This window comes from Sus scrofa, chromosome 7 (assembly GCF_000003025.6).
Source record: "Sus scrofa isolate TJ Tabasco breed Duroc chromosome 7, Sscrofa11.1, whole genome shotgun sequence".
NCBI classification, from domain to species: domain Eukaryota; kingdom Metazoa; phylum Chordata; class Mammalia; order Artiodactyla; family Suidae; genus Sus; species Sus scrofa.
Window position 1 is genome coordinate 43,370,451 of NC_010449.5, and position 19,672 is coordinate 43,390,122.

The window sequence follows — 19,672 nt, forward strand, 5'->3', positions numbered from 1 at the left end:
ACTCTGGCAGGCAGGATAACAGCTTGCTTGAGTCATCTCACAGCAGGAGGCCCTGATAAGAACCAGTGCTGCCCTGAAGACTAACCAGGAGGATCTGGGAGGGCCCAATAGGAGGGAGGAGATGACCAACCTCCCAGGATCCTTGGCGCTGGAATCCAACTAGACTAAGAAATGCACATGCCACCAAAAAGGACTCTGAGCCAGACCAAGTACAAGTACAAGTACTGAGCAAGACAACTGACCAAAGACAACCCCGAGAGGAACCCCATTCCCATAAAAATCGGAGACTGCGAGCCACGTGGCAGAGCAGTTCTCCTGGGTTCCTTTACCCTACTGCTCTCTGCCCGGGTGCCTCTTCCCAGTAAAGTCTCTTGCTTTGTCAGCACCTATGTCCCATCAGTTCATTTCTGAGAGTTAGACATGAGCCTGTTCTCAGGCCTTGGAAGGGGTCCCCCTTCCTGCAAGATATCTACATATACCTGGATCATTTTGCGGTGCAGCAGAAATTTACACAACATTGTCAATCAACTGTACTTCGAGAAAATACAATTTTTAAAAGAGATAAACTGCACCCAGAACCCTTGTGCAGAATGCTGATGTCCGCTCAGGATGGAAGTCAGGGACACGGGCAGGGCAGGAGGAGGGGACCTAGGTCTTGTCAATTTCCCTGGCGAGGACTGAGCGTCCCAACCTGCCCTCATTTGCACCTAAAAATTCTATCTTGCTAGGATGCAGTGTCATGGGAAAATGTGTGCAGCTTGGGTTTTAGCTAAGAAAGGAAACTAGATTTATGAACAAAAAAACTGCAAAACAACAAGAGCCCATTAGGTGAATGCGACAAATAGGCCTCCTTTTCCTTGGGGCCTCGGTTTCACCTACTGCTGACAATACAATGCATGATTTCTAAATGAGAAATCATTTGAGAGCACAAATAAATTTGACTGAAATTATTTAGTCAAATTAACAAACATTGAATTTGTACGAAAAGCCATGGAGGCAAGAAAGGAGATCCGGTGAGGATGTTTTCTTTGCTCCTTGCTTCTTAAATGTATTTTAACCATTTTTTTCCTTCTGGTTTTATTGAGCTACAATTAATAAATAGCACTATATGACTTTTAGGTGTACAGCATAAGGATTTTTTTTTTTTTTTTTTTTTTTTTTTGCTTTTCAGGACCGCACCTGCGGGATATGGAAGTTCCTAGGCTAGGGGTGGAATTGGAGCTGTAGCCACTAGCCTATACCACAGCCACAGCAACCCGGGATCTGAGCCTCATCTGTGACCTACACCATAGCTCATGGCAGTGCTGAGTGAGGCCAGAGATTGAACCCCAGGCCTGATGGATATCAGTCGGGTTCATTACCACTGAGCCACAGTGGGAATTCCCAGGATTTGACTTACATACATAATGGAATGATTATCACAGTATGTTTAGTGGATATTCAACATCTCATATAGATACAAAATTAAAGAACTAGAAAAAAAAATTTTCCTTGTGATGATAACTCTTAGGATTTACTCTCATAACAACTTTCATATAGAGCAATGCAGTGGTGTTAATTATATGATCATTTTAAAGTTAAAATATTACTGTTCTCCTTTGCCTTATACTTTGTCTACTCGTGAAATCCAAGGCAATAAAAGTAACTCTCTGCTTCCAAAATATTTATGTGACAGAAAATCTGTAAAGAATAGTTCTAAGAAAAATAATAATGTCTTAAACTCAATCTGGGACAGAAACTTTTTGCTTCATGTAACTAAAAATCTATTTTTGGCACACAGGAGTCTTAAGAAGTTATCTGACATATTTTGCTAAGATTGAAATGTATTCAAGGAAGCTAATTATCCCATGCCTCCTTTGGGCTGTCAGTCAAGAGTCCAGAAACCTTTAATCAACCTCCTTTCTTTCAGTAAATACTCTGACCGTGTTCCTCTTGCCAACCTTTTGTCCCAGAAAATGTCCCCAACGAGAAGGAAATTGTTGGGTTAGTTTATTACATAGTAAGTTTGTAATCAAGCTTTGATACTCATCAAACGCAACTATCTGAAATTATTATTATTATTATTAGTATTGCTTTTTAGGGCCACACCCACAGCATATGGGGGTTCCCAGGCTAGGGGCCCAATGGAAGCTACAGCTGCTGGCCTACACCACAGCCACAGCAATGACAGATCCGAGCCACGTCTGTGACCTTCACCACAGCTCACGGCAATGCCGGATCCTTAACCCACTGAGCGAGGCCAGGGATCGAACCCACAACCTCATGGTTCCTAGTTAGGTTCGTTAACCACTGAACCACAACAGGAACTCCTGAAATTACTCTCTAACAGTAGAGCATTCAGGCATCTGACATGACTCATGCACATATGAACAGGTAGCCCTCACATGAGGGAGGTAGGTTAATAGAAAGAATAAAAGGAACCTTAAGTGGAGGTTACTTCTTAGAACCCCAGGATTTCTCCAGGTTTCTCCTTTTTTTTTTTTTTTTTTTTTTTTTTTTTTGGTAGAAGTTACCTTTCTTTGACACTTTTAGTTTCATAGGAACATATTTATAATTTGAGTTTCTGTCTCAAAAGAAATAAAAGCACGGGCGTCTTAGTACCCTCTAGTGAATACAGGCTAAAAGAGGAAGCTTTGAATTTAAATGTGTCAATGCACTAAACTGCATTCTTCCATCTGCCATTTTAATGTGTTTTTCTAGCCATTTCTAAACAGAAAATAATTTTCTCTATGAGATACGAGACATTCTGTAGACACAGGCACACACCCACGCACACACATATCTAAATTTCCCCCAACTTTCCAAGCTTAAAAAAAAAAAAAAAAAAAACCCTAAAGAATTCATTTTAAAGTGTTCAGAGTGCTCTCACCTGGGAAACCTCATAGACATGGTTAAACTTAAATTATAACCTGAAAATTGCATCTTATACAAGAATGTCCCTTCAGGCCATCTTAGAGTCCCTAATATTCTGTCCAACGGAAATGGTTCAAATTAGCCTTATCAAGTTCAAAAGCCTCCAAATTATTGCCCCATGGGAATCACACAACTGAAACTAGTTATTTTGAAAAAAAAATACTAGCTTTACTTACTTTGCTATTTTTAAGGTACATTTCTTGCACATCTTCCAAATCATTGCTGGCATTTTGTAGGGAGCTGAATCCCACGGGCTAGTACAGTATAATGAAAAGCTGAATCCCACGGGCTAGTACAGTATAATGAAAGCAATGGGCCATTTCTGTTAAAAAAAAAAAATCATTAAATAACTCCAAAATGTTTATAACTTGAAACCATATTCTCCATGGTATAGGATGACTGCCAGGCACTGAAAAGTTTTCTTTTTTTCTTCCTATTTTAATCTTGCTGATGCTCCAATTTTCACAATCAAAAATTGATATGTTTAGCTAGATGCTTTGATCTTTATTCAAATGCAAATTCTCTGGGATAGGTTTTAATTCTTGGGGTTCCTTTACCCTTATTTCAAATGGCAGAAAGAAGACTTCGACAAGAGGCAGGGAAAGAAGTTGAAGCTACCAGCTCTGGAGCTGTCGCTTTGTGGTTAAACGGCCCCCAGAGTCACGGAGGGTTCACTCAAGTTCAGCCTTAACAACCGTATATGGGGCATCTTCTCTTTGAATGACATTATCTAAGCGCTGGCAAGACATTTTATTACACAAGCCCTCAAGGAGAGCATATCCTGGTCAGGGAGAACCCAGTTTAAAATATGAGAATAAATTCATGTACCAAAGGAGTTTTCATTTTTTATTCACTTCCCTTTCACTTAAATGTTTAAAAATAGTCTGAACCAAAGCATAATTTTAGAATTGTTTGGTGAAATCTCTAAAAGTCTCTAGAATATATATATATATAGTATTGCAACAAATTATTAATGTTAGAAACTATACTCTGAATGCTTCGATGTCCACATTATGTCAAAATAATCAGCCCATCGTATTTTTCTAACTATCCCTCTTCTTTTTAAAATATCCACGGGGGAGCCTGGTGGCTCAATGTCAAATTATTTTCTAGGAGTTCCCATCATGGCGCAGCAGAAATGAATCCGACTAGAAACCCTCACTCAGTGGGTTAAGGATCCAGCGTTGCCATGAGCTGTGGTGCAGGTCACAGACGCAGTTCAGATCTGGCATGGCTGTGGCTGTGGCTCTGATTAGACCCCTAGCCTGGGAACCTCCATATGCCATGAGTGTGGCTCTCAAAAGACAAAAAGACAAAACAAACAAAACCCCAATTATTTTCTATATGAAAATAGCCATAATTTCAATAGCCACCTGATGGTCATCCTGTGCAGAGCAAAAGAACAAAAAAACAAAAAACAAAAACAAAATGCTTAAAAAGCAAAAAGCAGCAATAAAAGCATCATCATCACCATCATCATCACCATCACTATGATAACGAAAGAGCAGTGATCACCGCATCCTCTCAGGGCTCTCAGACAGGCACCTGCCCTGTCTGAAGGAAGTCTTTCTTCTCATTCTTTTTCATTGTATTTGTCAATGTACCATCTCAACTTTCAAAGACAAACCTCGTAGATGAGCTAAGTTGGCCCTCCCTGTCTCAATGCTTACTTTTATCCTAAGAGAGAAGCTGTTTTTGGTTATTCTTTGGCTGCAACAGAATAATTTCTATAGGACGTCTACACTTTTGAAGATGTGGTATTTATATATATGTGTGTGTGTGTATATATGTGTGCGTATATATATATATTATACACACATACATACGCACACACAACTGGATATAGCAAAGCCATTAGGATGAAATAATGCCACTTGCACTAACATGAATGGTACTAGAGATTACCATACTAAGTGAAATAAGCCTGTCGGGGAAAGACAAACATTATATGAGATCACTTTTTTTTTTTTTTTGTCTTTTTTTTTTTGTCTTTTTGTCTCTTCTAGGGCCGAACCCGAAGCATATGGAGGTTCCCAGGCTAGGGGTCCAATCAGAGCTGTAGCCTCTGGCCTACGCCAGAGCCACAGCAACGTGGGATCTGAGCCACATCTATGACCTACACCACAGCTCACAGCAATGCCAGGTCCTTAACCTACTGAGCAAGGCCAGGTATCGAACCCTCAACCTAATGGTTCCTAGTCAGATTCATTAACCATTGAGCTACAACGGGAACTCCTGATATCACTTATGTATTAAATCTAAAAAATAGTACAAGCCAACTTATTTATAAAATAGAAACAGACTCAGAGACCTAGAAAACAAACTATGTTTACCAAAGGGAAGGGCAGTAGGGATAACTGGAAGTTTGTGATGTACACTATAATACATAGAAATAAATAAACAACAAGGATTTGCTGTACAGCACAGGGAACTATATTTAATACCTTGTAATAAACCACAACAGAAAAGAACCGAAAAAGAAAGAATATATATGCTACGTATATATGTATATCTGAATCAGTTTGCTGTACACCTAAAATTAACACAATATTGTAAATAAACTATGCTTCAATCATAAATAGAAAAACAATGTAGACACAGACCTTACATCTTTCAGAAAAGCTCAATGTAGACACAGACCTTACATCTTTCAGAAAAACTAACTCAGAATGTATTACAAGCCTAAGCTTAGATGTAAAACACAAAAGACAATATCATGGGAATAAGAAGCCAAACCACAGACTGGGAAAAAATATTTGCAAAAGATTCATGTGATTTAAATAAATAAATTAAATATATATATATATAAAAGATTCATGTGATAAGGCTATGTTGTCTAAAATATACTTTAAAAAATCTTAGACGTCAACAATAAGAAAACAACCCAGTTGGCTCAGTGGCTTAAGGATCCAGCATTGTCCCTGCTGTAGCTCTGGTTACTCCTGTGGCGTAGGTCCAGTCTCCAGCCTGGGAACTTCTGCATGCCATGGGTGAGGTTAAAAAAAAAAAAACCCACAAAAACCAAAAAAACAGCAGAAAAAGAGAAAACAACTCAAATAAAAAATGGGCCAAAGACCTGAACATGCATCTTCCCAAAGAAGATATACAAAAGGCAAAAAGCGCATGAAAAAAAGTTCCACATCGTATGCCATCAGGGAGATGCAAATTAAAACATCAATGATGTTCCGCAATACACCTGTTAGAGCTGCCAAAACCTAGAACACTGACACCCCCCGGTGCTGGTGAAGATGCGGAGTATCAGAAACTCTCATTCATTGCTGGTGGGAGTGTAAAATCGTATGCACTTGGGAAGACCCTTTGGAAGTTTCTTATAAAACTAGACATACTCTCGACATTTGATCCAGCAATCATGATCTTTGGTATTTACCCACAGGAGCTGAACACTTCTGTCAGCACATGGATGGTTATTGCAATTTTATGCACAGTTGCCAAAACTTGGAAGTAACCATGACGTCCTTTGGTAGGTGAATGAAGAGAACTATGGGATATCTAGAGAAGATACTGTTAATTCACTCTAAAAAGAAATGAGCTATCAAGCCAGAAAAAGACATGAAAATAATCTTAAATGCATTACAACTAAGTGAAAGAGGCCAATCTGAAAGGGCTGTATACAGGCTAATATATGACATTCTGGAAAAGGCAACTTTATGGAGACAATGGAAAATGTACCACTCTGGTGGGGAGATGACAAGAGTGGCAACTAAGCACACATGGGGGCAAAGGGTCTGTATCTGTATTTTGTCCTCGATTTTGCTGTGAACTACAGCTGTTCAAAACAAAATAAAGTCAATTAATAAGAAAAAGTACATATGGTTGCAAAGAAAAAATACGTAAGGACATCAGTGCTATAACATTCTACAAATTCCACTTTCTCCGGAGGATCTAGCCTGTAAAAAAAAAAAAAAAAGACTCCAAAGAGGCTGTCTATTTAGGTGTGTTAAGAATAGCCAGAAAGCTGGGTTTATTTATTAAATGTACTATTGTGCAATGTGCCTTACCTCGGGTACCTCAGGTCATTGTCAGATGGACTTGTGACTTCAGTGATTCATTGGCCTACTGTCCAGGTGAGAGAAATGTCACTTAGATAAATGAAGTCACTAGCTTACAGCCTTTAAACTGGCAAGGGCGTTCCCACTGTGGCTCAGTGGAAACGAATCTGACTAGCATCCATGAGAAGGCAGGTTCGATCCCTGGCATCGCTCAATGGGTTAAGGATCCGGTGTTGCTGTGAGCTGTGGTGTAGGTCACAGACGAGGCTCGGATCCTGCGTTGCTGTGGTTGTGGCGTAGGCTGGCAGCTGTAGCTCTGATTCAACCCCTAGCCTGGGAACCTCCACATGCTGTGGGTACGGCCCTAAAAAGACAAAAAAATAATAAACTGGCAGTTGATGAAGACAGGATGTAAGCCCACACTTCATGACCTCAAAGGCTTTTTCTTTTTTGATGGTACTTTGAATTTCTTGGGATAAGGAGTAGAGATGAAAGGTTGGAAAAATAATAATATTCTCATAATAACAATACAATTATTATAGCAAAAAATTTTTTTCAATTTGTTTTTCACTGTTCTATACCAGATATATATATATATATATATATATATATATGTGAGATAGGTAATATAAGCATCCCATCTTATGGAAGAAAATGAGGACCAGAGGAATTCATGACTTGTTCAAAATCTAACATCTAACAGGTGGTGGAACCCAGTTCAAACTGGCACAACTTAACTCTAACAGTTGTGGTATCAAGCTTCATTCATTAAAACTACTAACATGTGTCTGAAACGATGGCTCAGAATTTAAGACACGTCTGAAAAAACCATAGATGAAACTGCTGAATATCCCATTTCATGACTTCTTGTGTGTGTGTGTGTGTGTGTACCTGTAATGTACTCAAAATTATAACCATTTTCTCCACAAATCATTTCAGAAAGAATAAGGCAATATCAAGTGACACCAAGAGAGATCCTGACAGCTTTGACATGTCCATTAATACGTCTTCTTCCTCTTCCTCTTTATTCATTAAGGCTGTTAGTTCTCTATCCTCAGAAATAGACTCTTAGGGTTGTGATTTTGCAGATAGAAATTGTTTTAGACCTTTTTAAAAAATGCCACTTAGCACTCAGTCTGGAGCTGAAACCCTTGGGAGCATGCTGCAATGCTCTTTGGCAGCATTTTTCCTAAAATAGGATTTTTTTCGTGTCCTGCCAGCCTGCTCTTTTATCTTTGTGCCTGGTCTCTTCCTCTCCCTGATACATATTCAGATGACAAGAAATTTTATACTATGCCAGGCTTTGCCAGGCTAGCCCTCCCGTGGATCACCCTGACATCAGAGCTTTCCCCATCTTCACTCTTCTTCACTGTTTTGTTCAGGGTGGCTGCAATTTTTCAAGAGGAATGGCATTCTCGTAACGTTGCCATTCAATGAGCAATCTGTGTATGTGTCCTGAATAAAAAGACTGCTAGAAAACTTCAGTCCGAGTTTAAGGCAAAACGTCCTCTTCAAACTGGAGCTTGCATACTTAGACACAAAAGAAAAAGATTTACCCTGATCGGGGCTGGTCCTGGGGATTCGCCAGGGGTTCATCAAGCCTGCGTTAATAGGCAATGGCTTGAAACCATACTCAAATGCTTTGAAGTTAGAGCATTTTATTTGAGCGCAGATTATTTCCCCACCTTTAATCACTGTGAAATGTAACATTTTCAATTACTTTTTTTCTTGTTTTGCAGAAAAGAAGTACATTTTAATTATGCTTTGCCAACTACAACAGCATAAAATATTTCAATGCCGCTGAATGAGCACTGAACTTTTATTCTGTAAAATATGGTCTCCATATTAGACGCACAAGAATTCAGAGACAGGATTCTGGCAAAGCTATTCCTCTATGTCAATAGAGTCATCTACAGCTCCTTCACATGCCAGAGATGTAATTGCTTCATAATGAACCCAGAAGAGAAACAATAATTCCAAGTGAACTGCTGACAAGTTAAATGGATCTACTTAACTGGCATTTGGGAAGACATCTTCTGCCTGTTCCCGAAAGGGTATGCTCAAATATGGAATGAAAACTTCCTCACATTGGAGTCAGTGGAAAAGGCACAGACTTTGGAGTAAGACAGCAAGTTATTTAATCAGCCAAACTGGAGTTCTGTCATTTATAAAACAGGAAGCATTACATTTATCTTGAAGGATGGCTGTTAGTAAAAGATAGATACATGTTCCCTTACACTGGTTGACACATAGCAGATGGTCAATAAATAATAATACGAAAATGAGAACTTCTGGAGTTCCCATTGTGGCTCAGTGGTAACGAACCCAACTAGTATTCATGATGATGCAGGTCGATCCCTGGCCTTGCTCGGTGGGTTAGGATCCAGTGTTGCTGTGAGCTGGGGTGTAGGCTGCAGACATGACTTGGATCTGGTATTGCTGAGGCTGTGGTGTAGGCCAGCAGCTGCAGTTCTGATTCGACCCCTAGCCTGGGAACTTCTATTTGCTGCAGGTGCAGCCCTAAAAAAATATATGAATAAATAAATACATACATATACATAAATAAAGTGAATACTTCTTTGAAAAATGAGGCCTAAGTAATACCTTCTCCTCCAAACCTACTTTTGACCTTTAAACATCCATATAAATTAAAAGGATTAAATTTAAAGAAATTAAAGGGGTACGGGAGAGATTTTGTTCCCTTAATTCTTGCTGTATCTCTATTGTTGGACAAAGGTATGTTGCAAAAGTTTCAAAGTTAAATTATTAAGTTGAACTCAATAAAATCATTATTATTAGAGATAAAACTCTATCTCCAATTAGTATTAGAGATAAAATTCTTTTCTTTTTTTTTTGGTCTTTTTGCCATTTCTTGGGCCACTCCCATGGCATATGGGGGTTCCCAGGGTAGGGGTCTAATCGGAGCTGTAGCTGCCAGCCTACACCAGAGCCACAGCAATGCAGGATCCAAGCCACATCTTCGACCTACACCACAGCTCACGGCAACGCCGGATCATCAACCCACTGAGCAAGGCCATGGATCGAACCCGCAACCTCATGGTTCCTAGTCGGATTCGTTAACCACTGCGCCATGACGGGAACTCCTAGAGATAAAATTCTAATCAATTTTAAATGTTTCCATTAATGTTTATATAGTAAATATTAAAATTATTTAATGTAAGTATATCAAATATTAAATAATAGTTATATTATAATATATAAATATTTGTATATTGTATATTAATATTAAATCTATATTAAATAAAATTTAATTTATATATTAAATGTTTAAATTATTTTTTATTATTATAAACATTTAATATATAAATATTTATATCTTAAATGCTACCAATACTTACAAAATTATTTGAATTATGTCTTTTAACTCTCAGCCCCTAATTGCATTTACTTTGGAAAATCGGATCACCCAGTGGAAACTGAGTCACCATTCTGCTCTTATCTTAGACAAAAAGTTTCTGGATCTCTCAGGTTAGTGTGTAAGTCAGGGACCTATTCCAAAGGGTCCCTGGAATTTTACGCAAATTCAGCCATTGCTTTTTCACACACACGCCATTAGGGAAAATGACATTTAATGTAAAAGCATTAAATAAGAATATCAGTGACCTCTAAGAAACTATCATCACTAAGCTCAACAAATGGGAAATTGAAAGGAAGGCCAGCACATTTGGTGGGTTGTCATTTTCAGTTCTTCATGAGTGAGCCGGGAAGCTTAAATTAATTTGAAACAACAAAATGAAGGATTTAGATAATCAACTAAGACTGAACTTTAAAAAAAACTGCATGTAGACCTCATGTTTTATCCTTTAGCTTCATTTAAATTCAGTTCTAAAAGCCTTCTTAAAGGTCATTTCTGGAGATAGGAAGACCATCTTGATTTAAACTAATTTATACAAAGAGGCCATAGGCAAACACCTAGTAAAGCAAAGTAACATGTGTGGATTTTGAACTGTAAAATTCATTCTAGCCACAGATTCCTAGTTCTACATGTCAGATCCATTTCCAAATATCAAGGGCTACCTGTTCTTTCTCACACTGAATACAATTTAGATATAGAAAGTAATCTGTCATAGAGATTACTTAATTACAAGTAATGTTTTATATACATATAATTACGGTTGTGACTTTATATATATATATATATACACACACCCACATAAATAAATATAAATTTCCTGTATATAAATTGAAGGCTTTGAAAATTAAGTCCTAAAGCAAATTAAAAACAATAGAAATCTAATTTTAAACCACTTTGTGTTGTTTGAAATTTTCATTTCATTTTCCTCTGCATATTGCTCAATTAATTTTTAAGTTAAGTACTATGGCTTTATATTATAGAATTTTATTATTGGTTGCTGCTTTTTTTCTTTCCAGAAGTCTAGACTTTCTTGTCTTCTAGTCCTGATTTTATTATTGACAAATGCACTTCTAGTTTCTTCAACAACTCATTCATTTGCTAGTATAGTTTCTTCTTTATCAAGAAGAGTTATTATTTCCTACTGATTTTCTCTCTGCATCCAGGGGCATTTCTTTGGCCAAAGTATCATTATCCAGGTGACATATTTATAGAATATTTTTTATTTTACAGCTGCTGTTTTAGCCCTTTAAGGTTGAATCCATTCATACAAATCCGGCTTTTATAAAGATTTTCTGATAAGGTTTCTATTTTTATTTTTTAAATTGACTTATAGTTGATTTACAATGTTGTATTAATTTCTGTTGAAGAGCAAAGTGATTCAGTTTTATATATGTTATATATATTCTTTTTAAATATTCTTTCCCATTATAGTTCATCATTGGACATGGAATATATTTCTCTGTGCTATATGATAGGACGGACCTTTGTTGTTTATTGGCTACATGGCTTCTAGGTACACAATATTTGCAGGAAGAAATACTGAGTAGCATGGGAAATTGGTAACTTACCCATGTCATCAGGAATGACTCAGAAGATGGCATGATCAGGCCTGAGAAGTTGCAGTCATAACTCTCTCCCAGAGGAAGCCAGATCTTATAGGATGTTGGGAGTTCCACAGAGGCCCAGAGGAGAGTCCTAGGATGAAGACATCTGGGTGCCCTGGTGCCAGAGGCCCTGGCCCCAGACTCTTCATTAAGGAGTCTGGCTCATGTGTCTGTTTGTAAACAAGTGCATCTGTTCTGTCAATTTTCGAATGTACAGCATGGTGACCCAGTTATACATACATGTAAACATTCTTTTTTCTCACATTATCATGGTCCGTCATAAGTAACTAGGCATAGTTCCCAGTGCTACACAGCAGGATCTCATTGCTAATCCATTCCAAAGGCAATAGTCTGCATCTACTAACCCCTAGTTCCCAATCCATCCGACTCCCTCTCCCTCCCACTCCCCCTTGGCAACCACAGGTCTATTCTCCAAGTCCATGATTTTCTTTTCTGTGGAAAGGTTCATTTGTGACGTATATCAGATTCCAGATGTAAGTGATATCATATGGTATTTGTCTTTCTCTTTCTGACTTACCTCACTCAGGATGAGAGTCTCTAGTTTCATCCATGTTGCTGCAAATGGCATTATTTTGTTCTTTTTTATGGCTGAGTTGTATTCCATTGGGTATATATATCACACCTTCCTAATCCAATCATCTGTCAATGGACATTTGGGTTGTTTCCATGTCTTGGCTATTGTGAATAGTGCTGCAAAGAATAGGTAGGTGCATGTGTCTTTTTTAAGGAAAGTTTTGTCCAGATATATGCCCAAGAGTGGGATTGCTGAGTCATATGGTAGTTCTATGTATAGTTTTCTAAGGTATCTCCATACTGTTCTCCACAGTGGTTGGACCAGCTTACATTCCCACCAACAGTGCAGGAGGGTTCCCTCTCGCCACACCCTCTCCAGCACTCGTTATTTTTGGACTTATTAATGATGGCCATTCTGACTGGTGTGAGGTGGTATCTTGTGGTAGTTTTGACTTGCATTTCTCTAATAATCAGTGATGTTGAGCATTTTTTCATGTGCTTGAATTAAGGACAAGAAGATTATCTCACTGCATCATTTTTTTGTGTTTTCATTTACAAGCTGAAGCTTTCAAGTTGCCTTTTGTCAATTCCCAGAGCTTATTTGAGTCGTGAATACTCATTAATTAAATGCAAAATCTTAAGTCATCATTCTGCAAAATAGCTGTCCTGTGAGTTTCTATCGGTCTGCTTTGTCCATGAATCAAATAGAACCAATTTAGTAGCATTATCTATCAACATACCCAACCACACAGACCAACACATATACAAATTATCCCCATCAACTGTAATTGATCCTAAGTTACAGAGGTCTCAATTCATTTATCAGAGCCTGCTTCCCAAAGGGGCACTGAAGTCTCCTTTATAGTAGAACTCCATGCCTTAATCTGAAAAATAATCTTACAGAATTGCATTTTCCACAATGACCACATCTCTAAACCTTATTTTAGACTGTAATAGAACAGGGATCCTTAACATAGAGTTTATAGACCCACTGGGTTGGATCCCAAAGCATTATGAAACCTCTAAAATGCCCATACATGTTGTTGCTTACATATTTTATATAAAGATGATCTGTAACTTCCATGAGGTTTTCAGAGGATGCCATGATTCTGTAAGATTCACAAATATAGACCCACTTCTAGGCCACTGTTATCATACCATGCAAGTGAAGTGCAGTGCTTTAAATAAGATCCAGGGAATTCCCACTGTGGCTCAGTGGAAACGAATCTGACTAGGAACCATGAGGTTGAGGGTTTGATCCCTGGCCTGGCTAAGTGGATTAAGGAGCTGGTGTTGCCATGAGCTGTGGTGTAGGTTGCAGACGCAGCTCGCATCTGGTGTTGCTGTGCCTGGCATAGGCCGGTAGGTGCAGCTCCAATTAGACCCCTAGCCTAGGAACCTCCATATGCCACAGGTGCGGCCCTAAAAAAAAAAAAATTATATTTAAAAATAAAGAAATAAAATCCAGACCTCAACACCCTTTCCTTCTTAGCTGTGCTCTATTTTACCTATTCCCACTGAAACTCTCACCTTCAAATGCTAAAATAATCTTTTTTTTTTTTTTTAACAAAGGAAGTCCTGATTCTCATGGCTCTGTCATTAGATATAAATAAGTTTACACATAAAATCTAATAAGTATATGTAAAATACATGAAGTGAACAAACACTATACAACACTATCCCTACAAGCACACATGGCAAAGCAGAAACAGAGCTGCATATATTAGTAAGGTAAATTGGCAAACACCTATGTAGTAGGATTTTTCAATACGTCTAAAACACTGTTGTGCCTTAATATACAACATATGATCTCATCTATATTTTACAAGGCAAAATTCAGGACTTGTATATTTTTTAAGTAGAAAGGAATTAAGCCAGTAATCAATTTGTTTTCATTCATTTCATACAATAAAATTTTTTTCTCCTCTATACGGCATAATGAGATCAGTTAACTCTGGGTAAATTAAGACACTAGTCATTCATGGGAAGTATGTGGCATGAATAAGAATGGGGAGATTTGAGCAGGATATAAATTGAGAGGAAGAAGGTAAATCTCATCAACTACAAGCATAGGGAATTTCTAGGCATCCAAAAAAGAAAGAAAGCGCACAGCAAAGGAAACCTTAAAAAAGTGAAAAGGCCACCTATGGAATGGGAGAAAAAGGTTGCAAATGATGCAACAACAAGGGCTTAATCTCCAAACTCTACAAACAACTCATACAACTTAATAACAACAACAACAACAACAAAAAACAACCCAGTTGAAAGATGGGCAGAAGACCTAAATAGACATTTCTCCAGAGAAGACATATGATGGCCAGTAGGCAGTGAAGATGCTCAACTTCACTAATTATTAGAGAAATGGAAATCAAAACTCCACCGAGGCACCACCTCACACTGGTCAGAATTCTCAAATAAGCCATCATTAATAAGTTTACAAACAACAAATGCTGGAGAGGGTGTGGAGAAAAGGTAACACTCCTACACTGTTGGTGGGACTATAAATGGGTACAACCACTGTGGAGAACAGTATGGAGGTTCCTCAGAAAACTGAATATAGAACTCCTACCATATGATCCAGCAATCCCACTCCTGGGCATATATACTATCCAGACAAAAGTACAATTCTAAAAGATATATGCACCCCTATGTTCACAGCAGTACTAATCACAATAGCCAAGACATGGAAACAACCTAAATGTCCATCAACAGATGAATGGATTAAGCAGATGTGATACATATATACAACAGAATACTACTCAGCATAGAAAAGAAAGAAAGAATGCCATATGCAGCAACTAGATGCAATTAAAGAGTCTCATAATGAGTGAAGAAAATTGTAAAGAGAAGGACATACACCATATGCTATTACTTATATGTGGAATCTAAAATACAGCACAAATGAACCCATCTACGAAATAGAAACAGATTCACAGACTTGTCACTTGGGGTTAGTAACTGCAAACTATTCCATTTAGAATGGATAAGCAACAAGGTCCTACTGTACAGCGCAGGAAACTATATCCAGTCTCTTGGGAGAGACCATGATGGAAGATAACATAAGAAAGAGAATGCAGGTATATATATGACCAGGTCCCATTGCTGTACAGCAGAAATGCGCACAACATTGTATATCAACCATATTTTAATTTTAAAAAAATTACAAAAAGAAAAAGAAGTCATAGGAAAGAAAGAGATGTAGAAAGAAAGTGAAGAAAGTGAAGTATCTTGTTCTGCTTATCAAGAACTAACTCGGAATACATAGGAAGTAGGTCAATAATGGATTTGCCTATTACACAAATGACTCTGGGCAGTAGTCATCAAGCTGAGCACTATGTATTTCACAGTCTTTCTGGAAAGCTAGGATGCCAGAGAAGCAAGCTATAAAGGTGAAGTTGTAACACAGAGATCTTGAAGCACTGTCTTTTTTTTTTTTTTTTTTTTTTTTTTTTTTGCTTTTTAGGGCTGTACCTGCAGCATATGGAGGTTCCCAGGCTAGGGGTCCAATCAGAAGCTACAGCTGCCGGCCTACACCACAGCCACAGCAGCACAGGATCCGAGCCACGTCTGTGACCTACACCACAGCTCATGACAACACTGGATCCCTGACCAGCTGAGTGAGACCACGGATTGAACCCAAAACCTCATGATTCCTAGTTGGATTCGTTAACCACTGTGCCACAACAGGAACTCCTTGAAGAACTATCTTAACAAAAGAGCAGTTCTGCTTTACATTTTCCTTACCTTCTTTTGAATAACAGATCCCACTATAGAGATGATAAATTATTGACAGATAGACATGAATGGCTGGATGGATGATGTATAGGTACAATGAATATGTCTGGTTCCTGTGGGTGAAGAAGATACACAGTGACCTTATAATTATTGTGCTTTGAATCAGTGTTGTCTTGTTTCTTTCTTTACTCAGATATGGATCTATAGTCACTTCTTTGAACAACAAAGTATTATTGGGTATTGTTGGGGTATGTTCTGTATAATAACAATTAATGTAGTCTCTATTTCCAGCACTTACATCTTGTTTCTCATACCATTTTCCTCTTTATTTACCCTGGAAAATCCAGTTATATAACCCTTCTAATTTTCTTTTCAAACTTAACAACCCTGTTAATAAGAACCACAACTCTTTAAAATGTGTAAGAGTTATAGTAAAAGACAATGGTTTTACATTATATTCATTCACGGAAAGAATTAATGGTAAAAATCAAGAATGAGAGCAAATACACAGGACAAAAGCCAAAGTGTCCAATCAATAAAACTTTTCACTTCTCTTCTGAGGTCACCTAGATATCCATTTAGATACAGACTTCAATGTTAAACAAAACTCAATGGGTAATTACTTAAGCTCCTGTGATTTTCTTCTCAAAAATGTACCCTTATTCAGAAGTCAAGGGTAAATTTCATACCCACTCTGTGAAAGACTGTCAACTGACCTCAATATGAATGAATTTTCTAGATTTTCTGGTTGTTTGCCTTAACTGCTATGGAAGTCCCTGGAATGAGGAATAAAAATAGATCTTCATAGACCTGTATGGTTACTTGATTCATCACCTTGTCACCATAGGAAAATTCACATAATTTAATTCCCCACCCTCCTGTCTCTGTATTTTCTCTGCTGTCTGTCACAGGAGAGCAATGCGGATGCATAATAATGAGACCAGGCTAGGCAGCTACCCAAGGCATTTTCTCAGTCTGGAAAAAGTCTTAATGATATTTACAGAAGTCTCTGAGAGGACAGTTGCATAAGCAGTTATCAACCTTAAGACAGTTAGGAGACAAAATATAGAGGCAAGGTGAGATCAAGAAAGAGGAGGTGCTAAAAACCACACCACGGCACAAAGTATTTATAATTTTTCTTAGTCTAAAGTCACATGATGTAAACTTTGCAATATTGACATATTTGTAAGGAAATGTTCTTGATCCAGACAGAATTTTATTCTAACGAAATCTGGATATCAATAACAGAGAAAAATTAAAGATATTGATTGACAATTGAAGGAAGAGTCTATTTTTTTAATTATTTAATGAATTTTATTACATTTATAGGTGTACAACAATCATCACAACCAAATTTTATAGCATTCCATCCCAAACCCTTAATGCACCCCCCAACCCTGTCTCATTTGGAAACCATATGTTTTTCAAAGTCTGTGAGTCAGTATCTGTTCTGCAAAGAAGTTCGTTGTGTCCTTTTTTTAGATTCCACATGTAAGTGATAGCATTTGATATTGGTGTCTCATTGTCTGACTGACTTCACTTAGCATGATAATTTCTAAGTCCATCCATGTTGCTGCAAATGCCATTATTTCTTTCCTTTTAATGGCTGAGTAGTATTCCATTGTGTATATGTACCACACAAAAGAGTCTATTTGTAAACCACTTTCCATCAAAGACTTTATGTTGATAAGTCAGACATGCTTAGAGACATGCCCACTTTCACCACTCTTATTCCACAAAATATTGGATATCATCATGAAAGCAATTAGGCAAGAAAAAGAAATAAAAGGCATTGAAATTGGAAAGGAAGGAGTGAAACTGCCGCTATTTGCAAATGACATATTTCATATATAGAAAAACCTAGACTTGACAAAAAAACTATTTGAAATAATAAATAGAGCAAGATGGTAGGGAACAAAACCAGCATACAAAAATATGTTGCCTTTCTCTATGCTAATAATGAGCTAGCAGCAAGAGAAATTAAGAAAGCAATCTCTGGAGTTTCCTTATTACTCAGCAAGTTAAGGATCCACTGCTGTTGGAGTTCCCACAGTGGTACATTGGGTTAAAGATCTGACTGCAGCAGATCCAGTCACTGCTGAGGTGTGGGTTCCATCCCCGGCTTGGCTCAGCAGGTTAACAATCTGGTGTTCATGAGGTTGTGGGTTCAATCCCTGGCCTTGCTCAGTGGGTTAAGGATCTGGCGTTGCCGTGAGCTGTGGTGTAGGTTGCAGACGCGGCTCGGATCCTGCGTTGCTGTGGCTCTGGGTGTAGGCTGGTAGCTACAGCTCTGATTCGACCCCTAGCCTGGGACCTCCATATGCCGCAGGAGCGGCCCAAAGAAATAGCAAAAAGACAAAAGACAAAAAAAAAAAAAAAAAAAAATCTGGTGTTGCCGCAGCTATGGTGCAGGTCATGGCTGCAGATCAGTTTCAATCCCTGGCCCAGGAACTTCCATATGCTGTGGGTGCAGCCATTACAAAAAAAAAAAAAAAAAAAAGGATCCAGCATTGTCTCTTTACAATTTTAATAAAAAGCAAAATTTATTCAAGGATGCAAAAGATCTATAAAATAAAAATGGTAAGATAGCATTGGAAAAAACCAAAGACACAAAGAAATGTAAATATATTCCATACTCATGAATTGGAAGACTTAACACTGTGGAAAGGTCTACAGATTCAGTGCAATTCCTTACAAAATTCCAAGGACATTTTTCACAAAATTAAAATTAATATAAATGTATATATATCATATGTATATATATATATATGATAAATTCAGCTAGTTAAAGCTACTGGGGGTAGAAGGATAATTAGGAGGATGGAATTAAAACAAATACACTACTATATATAAAACAGATAACTAACAAGGGCCAACTGTATAGCACAGGGAGGTCTACTCAATGTTCTATAATAACCTATACGGGAAAAAACAATGGATATATGTGTATATATGTATGCATACATATATATCTATATAGATTTATGATTTACTTTGCTGTAAACTTAAAGCTAATATAGCATTGTAAATCAACTATACCCCAAAAAAATCTATTGAAAAAATAAAACTACTAGGAAAAAAATAATCAGAGAAATGTGATAATGATAGAAGGCTGGGGATATTGAAGCATCCCACTTTCATCACTGAACAGGAGACACATCTTAACACCTGAATACAAGGGATGCGCCAGGTCTAAGAAATTCAGAGGAACAGCCTTCCAAACAAAGGGAAAAGCAAGTGGGCAAAATCCTTAAGGCAGGACTGAACCAGTGTGTCTAAATATGAATATGCATTCATAATACTGAATGTGCATTCAATGTATATGAAACCAGATTCCTTTTTTTCCTTCTTTTAAAGTTGCTACCTATTAAGATATTAATCCATTCTTGCCTTATGATTCCCAAATTTGAAGAAAGTAAATAATTCTGCATTCTCTGGTAGGCACCATGTGAGCTTCCTTCTAACAGAAAACAGAAATAAACAGTAATAATAATAACCCA

General features: G+C 37.7%; 1 long non-coding RNA gene across 1 annotated transcript in view; it reads right to left on the reverse strand.

Annotated features, from left to right (window-relative positions):
• Positions 3,187-19,672, reverse strand: part of LOC102165477 — a 197,499-nt gene continuing 181,013 nt past the window's right edge. Inside the window, exon 4 of the long non-coding RNA XR_304464.3 lies at positions 3,187-3,235. This is a non-coding gene — a long non-coding RNA (uncharacterized LOC102165477). The remainder of the gene's footprint in view (positions 3,236-19,672) is intronic.